The 12025-nt window shown below is 32.5% G+C and overlaps 1 protein-coding gene across 1 annotated transcript in view; it reads left to right on the forward strand.

The window, feature by feature from the left end:
- The window catches only part of LOC134243140 (putative uncharacterized protein DDB_G0293878), a 476688-nt gene that overhangs the window by 13654 nt on the left and 451009 nt on the right, over positions 1 to 12025 (forward strand). The gene's annotated exons all lie outside the window — the stretch shown is intronic.

Below are 12025 nucleotides of genomic sequence, written 5' to 3' on the forward strand. Positions count from 1 at the left end.
GTTTAAAAAAGTCTTTCAACAGTTCTTTAAATTTTTATGCAATTACAAGATAAATGTCATTTCACAAAAATGCGATTTCTTTGATAAAACATTTGGTATCTGATTAAAAAACCTACAGAAATCTACTCTCAAAACATTTAACTAGCCAGTTATGCTTTCTTAGTGACTTTTGAGTGGCATAAAAGGCCTTTAATTAAATCTGGTCAGGAAATGCAAAGAAATAGAGGGTCATAGAACTCAAATAAAACACACCTCCTGAGACTTTGGATCATGCGATTTGGCGATTAATTAACGGGGGTGACCGATCGACTGAGAGTAGAGTCGACGTATAACATCTGTTGGTATAACTTTTAAATTGATGAACGAAATAATTTTTTTTTATACTGCATTCTGTATATAAAATGACGAAAAAACTAAATTTGAGCTTTTAAACAGAAAGAACTATATGCGGTATTAACCAACATTTGCCCCCCAAAATCAAACTTTGATGGAGTAATATTTAATCAAGTCCTTAAACAGGGGAGTATATGCTGACTTCAAAGCACTGAATAATTTCATAAGTAATGACGTCATATGTACGTAATGACGTCACAAATATGACGTAAATTTCAGTTTTTTATGAATTTTGCAGAAAAATGTACATATTTCGTCGATATTTTAAATAAAAGTCACCGAGCGCATGTGTGTTCAGGATTAATATTTTGATATAATGTGTAGAATGATAATATCAATGAAATATGTCAATATTGTTCCTGAACACACATGCGCTCTATAAATTCTAAAGCTTAAATTGTTGTCCATTTTGTCCTTTTTCTGAAAAAGGATATAAAATCGGACTAGTTTGTGACGTCATAAAAACAGAAATTGTGAATACACTGCTCTGGAACTATAATATTTTCTGTTAACGTATATTACTCGTACAATTTATTGAATTCAGCACATTTCAGGAAGTTTTCAAAATTTGACTTTTGTGGGGGCAAACATATGCAATATACCGCATATAGTTCTTTCATTTTAATTTCACATGATGAATATTGGGTGAATTTTTCTACCCCTTCTTTTCGATTTATTTTTTTTAACCAGTTTTATAGTTATTTTTTCATTTGCCTAAACAACAGGATAAAAAAAGAAATTAAACAATTGGCAATAATAATTATCTTTAGAATTTAGGCTATCTTTAGGACCATAAAATAACAATCCTAAAATCCAAATGAAAAAACATGCTTTTATTATATGTGAAGTACAAGATTAGCTGAAACGATGTACAAATCTTTCTTGATCAAGAAGTAAAAATGCGACTTGTTACTTTTATCATAAGTCCTTTACAATTGCATTTCGTGTGCATGAGAAATGTGTCATATAACCTTATAGGGAAAAAACGAAAAATGCTTAGTGTGTGTTTTTCTCGTTAACTAACCATTGCAAAGGTGGAACATGTGAATCGTATAATGTTTGTGGATTAACGTGCATTTGTAAACAACAAAAAATTGGCATAAGTAAAGAAACTGCACTTACAATCAGCTTAGAATTAAGATATGACGCATAATATTCTGGAATATTGGTTATAATAATCGTGTGTGCGTTGTCTAATTTTTTTAGGGGGGGGGGGTTGTATTCGAAAATACTGACACTTTAAATTCAAATAGGAAAATTTTGTGAATATACATTATACATGAGTCCAAAGATTACAACATCAGCTTTGTAATAAGAGAAGAATATACCTATACCCCGCTCAAAAACGGGAAAAAACTAGATATATGAGAGCTTTTAGTTAAACCAAAGTTCGTGATGTCAACAAGTGTAGAGTCATTGACTTGAAGAACATATAAAGTTTACAATTTGTAGTTGTCTGAATTGTTTTTGCAGAAGCTTGTAATAAATTTTTCTATATTCAGTAAAAATTCTGAAGTGTTCCTTATGTGCCCCACTGTACAAGGTGATGCTTTGAACAAATCATCCATCTTCTCTAGACTCCGTATTTTGAAATTAATAAATTATTTTTTTTTCACTTTACCATTGATTTTAAAGAATATTTTGCATTTAAAAGGACCCGAAGCAAGAACTCTCATACATGATATTATTACTCATGTGGCGAGAAATAAAATTCTAGAATTTTACCCGTTTAGAATAAACCACGTATTTCCAAATCTTGGGACAATGTTGTTAATCATAATTCCAGTACAATTTTCTAGGGGTATTTATCTAGGGTCAATAGCACGTGTTAGGTGAATGTTCATTGTGTCTTTTAAATTCTTCTGTAATTGCGAAGAAGACATTGGACCCTGTAATTTGATTATTCTGTCGTATGATTAACCAGAGACATAATTAAAGAGCAGATAAGTTTCTAGATTTTTTTTACTCAGTCCTAAAGCACTCATGATTGGTTATTCTAATATCATTCTATTATGACAACGCGGAAAATTCACATGCATGTGTTTAAATATTTTTAAAATTAAAGAACAAAACTAAAAGATAACTAGTCTCAAAACATTGAATTTCCATAAAACTTCAATGTGAATTCAAACTGAGAACAGTTGAATATTTTGTAATATATGTCCAACTTCTCTTTTTTACCGAAGTTTTCAAGTCATTTGAACAAATACAAATCACCAGAAGATATTCGAAATTGGAACCTTCAGGTCAAGTTATATTAACCGTTAAGTACAAATATATTATACAAGTCGTTCAATACTTATGTATTCAAGTATTCGACTTAAAATCGAAGCAAAGGGTTTCTTTGAATTCATAATAATTGAAGATACACACGTTGAAGTGGTTTTCCACAAGCAATTTGTATTTCCACAATAATATTTCAACCGTAGAAATAAAGTTCGTTAAGTATTATAATATTATTGTAGTTAACGAACTTTATTTCTACGGTTGAAACATTATTGTAGAATATTATTAACAACAAAGTATAATTGTAGTTATGAATATAATTATGAATATATGAAGATAACGAACAGTATTCCAGCTCAAAAGTTCTTTAAACAATACAGATGTGGAGCAGAGCAATCACAGACCTCCAAAATATCAGAGGTGGGATCAGGTGTCAAGGAGGAGTGAACATCCCCTGCCGACCGGTCACATCCGCCGTGTTCTCCTTGTCAAAAAAAACTTCTGGTAGCATGCATTTTACTTAATGAAAAATTGTATCGTTGAAATGCTTGTTTCATCAACTTTTTTTTCAATAACTTACCTTGTTTTAGAAACTGTTCATACACAGAGCATCAATTCAACTGAGAGATATAAACAATGCAGGTGATAAAGATATATTGCTGCAAAAGTAAGGGAAGTTGACAATTGCAAAGTTAAAGTTATCACATTTATCATAAAGCTTGGTTGGATTATATCATTAATGTCTTTTTCAAGTAAAATATCCAGATATGAAAGAGATGCACAACTGGTTAATATTCAAGAATTTCATATATATTTTGAAGGATGCAAAGTTATTATCTAGGCAATTTATGTAACTTTGAGTACCTATGTCTACATAGTAAAACACAGTAAACAATAAAAAAAAATACATGGTTCATTTTATTCAAATTAGGTTTAGCAATACGCGAATACTTTATGCATGTCTTACAAAGAATTAAACAATGGCCTATAAAATGTATACAATTGCATAAAATTACTAAAATTTTTCACTTTTACATTTACGTATAAGGTCAAATAACATATGAATACAAAATATATGCTACACTAAAAGCTTAATCTTAATAAGAAGCAAATCAATACTAGCTATCTTCTTTCAGATAGTTTTCCGGGTAAGTTACAAATAAAGTCCTCGTAATTGGTGGACGATATGGAATATACTATAGCTACCGTTAATTTCTTTGATTTGTTCTGATTTTCGTTTCTATAATTTTTTTTCTCAAGAAAACAATGCTTTGCGTTATTCTTTACTTCAGAGAAACACTATGCCGCATGCGCGAAATAGAAACTGTTTCATAAATCTGATTGCGCTAGCCTGACCCCAGAGATTAGGGTCAGTTCTGTGCGTTATGATCCCTGCACGAGCAAGGATAGACCAACAGTTAATGCCAATTTTGCCTGAACTAGACTGAAACCAACGACCTTAATCAGTGAATATCAGGTCATTTAAATGACACTAGTATTTAATATTTACATATTATTAAAACAGTCGCAAATCTTCGCACCTTTGTGAATGGAGTATTTAGTATTTCATTGTCCGCTTTGAACACTCTCTACATTTCTAGGTCAGATTTGAGGTTTAGAATTTGGACTAGTTCTTTTACGTAAAGTCAGCACTGTTGGGTAACAATTCTGTATCTGATTTTGATTTTAATTCCTATCTTTAGAGAAATTTATTGAAGAAGGATTGACGGGAGAACCAAGTATATTTGTATATGTTTTTTTTTCACCTAGTACGTTTGTAAATATTTTTTTATGTATGAAATTTTTAAATAATTTTTTTTTAAAAATTACCACCTCTAAAGGTGAATATGTCCCTCAATCCCCTTTCCAAATTGCAACAATTCTTTTTTTTTTTTAATCGAATTTTTTTTTTATATTTATCGATGCTTCTAGTAAATATGTCCTCGCTTATAAATCATTGTTCGTACACAATGGTCAATATAACTGCAAAAGTGAAATCAATAACTTTTCTGATTCATTAAGATACTTAGATCGACTGCTGTCAGAAATTGATTGCTGATGCACCATTGACCGTACTTTTATAAATAACTTCAGCAAAATATAACATCGGACAAATATTCTTTCTCTGTTTAGTTTTTGCAATAGTTTCCCTTTTTTAAGCTTCAAGAACATTCAGAACTTGAACAAATGACAGATTATTTTATTTAATTCTTAGATTTTTAATTGTGCTTACACATTTGCATATTGTACATGAATTAATAAGCGATCAGGATAGGATATTATTATAAACTACATGTTATGATCTAAAAGAAGTCAGCTACATGTATGGATTTGTTTAATATCAAGTTTTAGTGTATATGTAGCATTATACAAATTTTGTTTTAATATAGGTATAGTATATCACCTAAGAGGTACATGTATACCATGAAAATTTTGGTATTCAAGTAATTTTGTAGAAATAGACATTTTAAATTTATAAGTAATTGTTTATTTCCTTTTTAAGACATGATTAAAGTATTTGTTGAGTGCAAAACAATAATAAAATGAAGATTTTTTTTTAATCGTTCACTATGTGTAACAATGTAGGTACTTAAATTTACATAAAATTCGAATGATTTTGTTTCAAATGCCTAGATACCAACTTTGCCTTTCTTTAAAATATACAAAATCCTTTTATATTACATGATATTTAATTGGACTTCATTTTTACGTTGAGACAATCTTGTGGAATGAACATTAACAATGGTATTTTTCTTGTTTTGTTTTCTTTAGGAGCCAGGAAAGTATCTCATGTTATGAAAAGATTTATTTTGCGTTTATCTAAAGCATTTAAGGGTTGTATATTAGTAAATTATTTTTCTACACAAGATTGCTAATTCTACGTGCCTGTACAATTAAAACAATCTATTAGAATTCCCATGGGTACCAATTGTGTCCCGTTATTAGCAGACCTATGTTTGTATTCGTATGAAGCAGAATTTGTCCAAAATCTTATACGTGAAAAGAAGACTTCTAAAACACTAGTCTTGCTGTGGCCTTCAACTCGACGTTTAGATATATCGGCGTCGTATTGTCAATTAACAATGGCAATTTCCATTCTTATGTCGATACGATATATCCTGGTGAGCTCGAGATAAAAGATACCACAGAGTCTGACAAAAATGTTTCATAATTTGATATTTTACTTGAAAAAGACGTTTATGGTAATCTTACAACCAAGCTCTGTGATAAACGTGATGACTTTAACTATTCAATTGTCAACTTCCCTTACTTACATGTATGCAGCAATATATATACACTTCATCACCTGCATACGGAGTTTATAAATCTCAGTTGATTCGATACTCAAGAGCATGTTCTATGTAAGAACAATTTCTAAAACGAGGTTAATTACTGACAAACATGTTGATGAAATAAGAATATCAGCAGTCTCGTTTAAAGTCATCATTTCGTAAGTTCTATGGTCGATACAATGACCTTGTCAGCAAATACAATTTATCGTCGAGTCAAATGCTGACTGAAGTTTTTTCTGTCATTGCCCGGTCATGACTGGGAGCACATGGCGGGTGTGACCGATCGGCAAGGAATGCTCATTCCTCCATGGCACATGATCCCACCTCTGATGTTTTGGAAATCCGTGTTTGCTCTGCTCCTATTTTGTATTGTTTTATGGACTTTTGATCTTGAATACTGTTCGTTATCTCCATATGTTTTATCCATAAAACTTTGTTGCCAGCGTGGGGCAGTTGTTAAAGCGGCTGCTCTAGAGTCCTGTCATTGCAGGTTCGAATCTCATCCGGTGACGTGAAGACAGATTCATATACTGTAGTAGATACTTTAGGTAGATAGCTAAAGGTCCGGTGCCGCAGTAAGTGCTGGCACGAAAACGACACTCGACTGCACATTGTCCCTGAGTGCCGAGCATAGGTCTAAATTTCCAGGTCTCCACAGAACTTACAACCGATGGCGTCTCCAAGTGAGTGAAAAGTTGTAGAAAGGACGTCAAACAACAAACAAACAAAACTTGGAGCTTCAAATAAAATATCCATAATTTAAAATGTACGAAGTATATATCAAATTTAATGTCCATTTTTTGACTGTTTCCATGTCATTATTAACTATAGAATTCAACGTGGTTTTATGCTTTCTATGCAGAAGAAAAGACATATAACATTTGATTGTATCTTCATGAGGAATTTCATTCAGTTGTTAAATTACCGGTAATACCTACCACCGTACCGGTAAATGATACATAATATTTTGTTTAATAATAATAAACCATTTATAAAACTAAATGCCGTCATAAGACAGTAAAGCCCGCAAAGAGTTGTTTGCCTCTGAAAGTACTGACCTTCATATTGGCCATAATATGTTCAATAATTAACCAAAAAATGATAGGTTTTCAACACAAAATACCCATAGTCCTCTGCGTCTCTGCACACAGTTTGGTACAAACGAACTCTGGCGGAAGTTTGATTCCAATCCTCAATTTATCCAAGGGTGAACATCGAATTTCCAAAACCCTAATTCACATCCACAGAACATAGTTACACAGACTTTCCAAAGATCAAAGTACTCTGTAAAATGTAAGAGGAGTTTAAATAAATAAGTTTTTGTGAAAAGAAAATTAAATGACTCCCATTTCCCCCCTAGTGAAAATCAAATTTCTAAAATATTATTGTACATCTACAGGACATTCACATTCATATTCCAATTAACGAATTGGTCACTGCAAAAAATGAAGTACAGGACATTCACATTCATTTTCCAATTAACGAGTTGGTCACTGCAAAAATGAAGTACTTGTTTTTTGGAGACCCGTCCTTCACATGAGACCGTTTAAACAGAAGTCCCGTGTCGCCGTAGGTGTGGCACGAAAAAGATCCCTAACTGCTCAATGCCTCTGAGTATCGAATATAAGTCAAAATAAATTTGCAACTCTCCACCAACAAATGGTGGCGTTTCCATACATGTATGAGTGAAAAATTCTCGAGAGGGACGTTAAACAACAAAACATACGACCCCCGTCCCCAGGATAAAAATCAAAATTTTGTAATCACTTCCCTCCGACAATTGTTCACTCATATTGAGATGCAAAAACTTGCAGCTAGAGGGCTGCAAATGTAGACCTGCACTCGATACGTACGGTCTTAGAGCATTGAGATCAATTGCGGCATGGGACGTCGGTTTATGATGTGAAATATATGGAGATAAAAAATAGTATTCAAGCTAAAAAGTCGCCCGCGTGACGCAGTGGTTAAAGAATTTTTTTAGAGTCGCGAATTAAGGAGTTGATCTTACGTTGCGGGTTCAAATCCCGCTGTGGGGCGCGGAGACCGGTCCTTTGGATGAGACCGTATAGATCGAGGTCATGTGTCGCAGTAGGTGCATGCTGGCACGAAAAAAAAATCCCTCAATGACCGTAAGTGCCGAGTATAGGACAAATTGTGCTCTTCACCGGCAAATGGTGGCATCTCAATATAAGTGAAAAATTCTCGAAAGAGACGTTAAAACAACTTATAATCAATCAAGCTCAAAAGTCCATTGAACAGTACAAATTTTGGAGGAGAGCAAACACGGACTTCTAAAACTTCAGAGGTGCACCAGGTGTCATGGAGGAGTGAGCACCCCCTGCCGATAGGTCACATCCGCGTGTGCTCCTTGTCATGGTCGGAAAATAACGGTCGACAAAAATCCGTTGACAATTCAGTGTGTTATCAATGACCTAACAATAGCACGAAATTCGCCAGTCAGCATTTTATTTAAGGATAGATTGTATTTGCTAAAAAGGTCATTATATCTGCCATAGAACTTTCGAAATGACGACTTTAAACGAGACTTCTGATATTCTTGCTTCATCAACTTGTTTGTCATTAACTTATCTCGTTTTCAAAAATTGTTTATACTTAGCTATAGAGCATGGCAATGCTCTTGCGTATAGAATCAACTGAGAGATATAAACCTCAATTGCAGGTAATATAGGTTTATTGTTGCAAAATTAAGGACATTTGACGATTGAAAAGTTAAAGTTATCACATTTTAAATAAATCTTAATTTGTTAGATAACCATGAACGTCTTTTTCGGATCCATCCGAAGGACCAGTCTCTAAATGTTATACCCACGACGACAGAATGAACTCTTTACTCCGCGAATCTATGTCTTTGAGTATGTTGAACAATCTTTATATGATTGTGCAAATCATTGCAGAAAATAGCTTTTAAATGCTAACAACGTATTCCCAAAAATCCCTTGTTAATTTTAATATTAAGTATAATATATGGCATGCCAAATTCACAAAAATGAGCAAATCATAGTTTCACAATCGATAAACTAGGTTTATCGGTTGTAAACTATAGTTTACGGACTGTAAACTATAGTTAACAACGTTAATCTATATTTTACATCTGTAAACCATAGTTAACACGATAATCTATGTTTCACAACCGTAAACTATACTTAACACCGAAAACAATCATTTGCGATTGCAAAACATAGATTATCTGATAAATACAATTTCACGATTTGTAAACTATAGTTTACAAACCGTTAACTATAGTTAACGATCTGATGAATATAGTTTCACGATTTGTGAAACTATGATTAACAACTCTTAACTATGGTTTTCTATTGTAAACTATAGTTTACAAACGTGAATCTATGTTTATCACCAAAATCTATTGTTAACACTTATTACAGACAGATAAACTTAGATTAGCATTCGTAAACTATTGTTAACAACCGTTAAATATAGTTTTACAGATGAAAACTATACTTAACGAATTGTTAACTATAGTTTACGGTTTGTAAACTATAGTTTACAGTCGATAAACCTAGTTTATCAATTGTGAAACTAGGTTTATCTCTTTTTTGTGAATTTGGCGTGCCATAATAATATTAAGTAAAGTAAACTTAAGGAATCCAAAATTTAAAAGATGTAAACAATGTAGATTAAAATGGAGAGGAACAATCGAATAACTGTATACAACAGCTTAAGAAATTATTACGTAAGTCGGTCATTCATTGACACGCGTTTTTTGTTACCAACAAACAATGCCGTGTGTACCTGATAGCATATTTGTACATTTAATAAAAAATGATCATCCTAAAGATAGTAATCGAACCAAAATATTTTATCTCTTAAAAACAACGGAAGTTAAGTTTTCAAAGAAGGCTGGCAATACAAGGAGCGTGGGAGCACCACGCCCAGTTATAGAGTCTACGACTGCCCATCATCGAGGACATGTTCACAGGCGTGTAAAAGTTACACAAAACAGTTACAAATCCAAACAAATGCACACAAATGTCCGTTTCTTATTCCGTCTCTGGGTGCACAGTAATTGCAGTTCCTGCAGTGGCTTTTAAATTTGTAAATTAGAAATTAGTCATAGGAATTGCCGTCGACGGACTTTGGGGCAAGTTTTCGTAATTGATCAAGGTCTTATGCAATATGGATCCTCTCTGTTCAATGGCTTATTTTTCTGTTGCAAGCAATACAGTGCAATCATTTGAGATAAAGTCTGTCAATTGAAGGTCTAATAGTAGAGGCATTTAGTATTAAGTTCATTAAGTAAGCAGGAAAAAGGCATTGGTAAGGTCACGAATGTCTCCGTCAAACCATCCCTATCTATTTCTGGATGTAGTGAATACACTCTCTAGAACAAGGATAGATGCTTTGTTTTATAATAAAGATTCAATGGTTTTAAAAATTGTTCTTATTTAATGGACAAGAAAGAAAGTTGATCATTTGTAATCGAGAAAAATAAGATAGATAAGATGGCTCCAAAGTTTGAGAAATAATCACGGAGTCAGGAATGGAAAAAATATTAAACGTTGAAGTTTTTTTTTCTTTTTTTACATAAAAAATGATCTTTATTAGGAATGAATTTATAACTACTCAAGTTGTTTGTGGTATAACCTTGATTGAGTCTGTTTACACTTTATTAAGCGTCAAATAAGGGTGAGGGGCGCTAAATACATGCCGAAATTTTCTGTAATAACATTTTCCATAGAAAGTCTAACTAAGAATTATGCACCCTCAAATAATATTTATCAGCACAGAGATAGAGGACAGATCGAGGACACAAATCATTTTTTTATTTGTAAAATAAATGTCTTGGCAGTAGAAACAAAATTAGATTTTTCAAGCACTACATACATGTACTGTATTATTAAAAGTGAAAAGAAGAGGGTACACTTTTAGCTTCATTGTGCCCTAAAAATTTAATGTTTTCAAAAAGGTCTGAAACTGGCTTTAATAATAGTTGAGTTTATATCTTATATCTTATATCTCAAAATCTTTGTGGGTGATGCCTGTGGGCAATATTATATGAAAGAAAACTCCATTTAAATTTGCTGTCTTCTGCAACTTTTAAGAAAATAATTTGAAATGCACATGTTTATGACGTCACAATCAGCATTTAGAAATGCATGTGGAAAAACGATTTTTCTGCATGGAATTTCAATGATTCAGAATACATGAGTTTCATTTATTTTATTTTTTGTTTTTTACATCATTTTCATTTTTAAAAAACCACAAGGCAAGATTTGTATTGCAACCGTTCCTTCTTCTTTCGCAGTACAATTGGCTCCAATGTTCTCTTAATGAACCATAGGGCTAAGCGACATACGTTGTTCAGTCTCGTTAAATGCGTCTAGGTAGTCTACATGAAGGTAGTTGGTAAGAAGACAGACGAGACGGCAATCTTTAGAAAAGACCATATATAAAGATACTTATGTGACCTAAAGCCCATTGGCAAGAACCTTAGGTTTGTGTTTTATGTCTCACAACGAATTGTACACGTATGTGAATTCCTTGAAATGAATTAGCGATAAACAAAAAGTAATGATATTAAAGATTTGTTTTTAAACTGAAATTTAAATATTTTATAACTTTTAGATTAAAAAGTCTTGCACTCGTCAGCATTCTATTTGAACTGCTACTTTGCTAAATTGACTTTTTATCTAATCATGGTAAAATCTCTCGGCTAGGCTGCCCAATTCATTAGGAAATCTCGTTACACAAAATGAATCAAGCTTAGTTCAAAGAATTTCTTTTTGGCATCTCTCTCTCTCTTTAGAGTAAATTTTGGTAAGGAATTGATTTATTAAAAATAATGATGTGCAAGATGGCCTTGGAAGGTTTATCAATTGCATGGAAACATCGCCAAATCAATGGAACTATTTGAAAGATAAATATGTATATTTAATGTTGGTATTTATATATTCAAGATTATTTTCAATTTTAATGTATAGAGGGAAAAGGTTTGAAGAAATGAAAAGCTACTTGAAAGACATAAATAATCATGCTCAAAGACTTGCAGCATTGAAACGTATGAAATCGCATAAAGAACCTGCGCTTTGTTTATATAGGGGAAAGTTCTTGTGAACAACGCTTTTATTTTTTTT

This window comes from Saccostrea cucullata, unplaced genomic scaffold (assembly GCF_032062105.1).
Source record: "Saccostrea cucullata isolate Sc308-1 unplaced genomic scaffold, CSIRO_AGI_Scuc_v1 ctg161, whole genome shotgun sequence".
Lineage (NCBI taxonomy): Eukaryota > Metazoa > Mollusca > Bivalvia > Ostreida > Ostreidae > Saccostrea > Saccostrea cuccullata.